This window comes from Arachis hypogaea, chromosome 1 (genome assembly GCF_003086295.3).
Source record: "Arachis hypogaea cultivar Tifrunner chromosome 1, arahy.Tifrunner.gnm2.J5K5, whole genome shotgun sequence".
In the NCBI taxonomy this organism is placed as follows: domain Eukaryota; kingdom Viridiplantae; phylum Streptophyta; class Magnoliopsida; order Fabales; family Fabaceae; genus Arachis; species Arachis hypogaea.
Genome location: NC_092036.1, coordinates 62,485,930 through 62,486,973, shown reverse-complemented (window position 1 = coordinate 62,486,973; position 1,044 = coordinate 62,485,930). Strand labels below are relative to the sequence as shown.

At 39.2% G+C, this 1,044-nt stretch overlaps 1 non-coding gene across 1 annotated transcript; it reads right to left on the bottom strand.

Moving 5' to 3' along the window:
- Positions 1-540: 540 nt before the first annotated feature.
- Positions 541-648, bottom strand: LOC112711522 (small nucleolar RNA R71). Its single transcript, XR_003157516.1, has one exon. It is a non-coding gene; the product is annotated as a small nucleolar RNA R71 (small nucleolar RNA).
- Positions 649-1,044: the final 396 nt, after the last annotated feature.

The following is a 1,044-nucleotide window of genomic DNA, read 5'->3' as shown; positions in this document are numbered from 1 at the left end:
TAGGAACAAAGATAAAGGCATTCTTGTTGAAGCTGATCCTGAACCTGAAAGGACTCTGAAGAGGAAGCTAAGACAAGTTAAAGCACAAATCTCTGGAGAGGACCTGACAGAAATTTTCAAAAAAGAAGAAGACATGCCAGCCAAAAATAATAATAACAATGCCAACAATGCAAGGAAGGTGCTTGGTGACTTTACTGCACCAACTTCCAATTTCTATGGAAGAAGCATCACTATTCCTGCCATTGGAGCAAACAACTTTGAGTTTAAGCCTCAATTCGTTTTCTGATACAACAGAGTTGCAAGTTTCATGGACTTCCATTGGAAGATCCTCATCAGTTCTTGGCTGAATTTTTGCAAATCTGTGACACTGTTAAGATCAATGGAGTTGATCCCGAGGTCTATAGACTTATACTTTTCCCTTTTGCTGTAAAAGACAGAGCTAGTATATGGTTGAACTCACAACCTAGAGACAGCCTAAACTCTTGGGAAAAGTTGGTCAATGCCTTCTTAGCTAAATTCTTTCCACCTAAAAAGATGAGTAAGCTTAGAGTGGAAGTTCAAACCTTCAAACAGAAGGAAGGTGAATCCCTCTATGAAGCTTGGGAAAGATACAAACAATTGATCAGAAGGTGTCCTTCTGACATGCTTTCAGAATGGAGCATCATAGGTATCTTCTATGATGGTCTGTCTGAGTTATCTAAGATGTCATTGGACCATTCTGTAGGCGAATCTATTCATCTGAAGAAAATACCTGCAGAAGCCCAGGAACTCTTTGAAATGGTTGCAAATAACCAGTTCATGTACACTTCTGAAAGAAATCCTGTGAATAATGGGACAACTCAGAAGAAAGGAGTTCTTGAGATTGATACTCTGAATGCCATATTGGCTCAGAAAAAATTATTGACTCAGCAAGTCAATATGATTTCTCAAAATCTGACTGGATTGCAAGCTACATCCAGCAGTAATAAAGAAGCATCTTCTGAGGAAGAAGCTTATGATCTTGAGAACCCTGTAATGGAAGAGGTGAATTACATGGGAGAACCC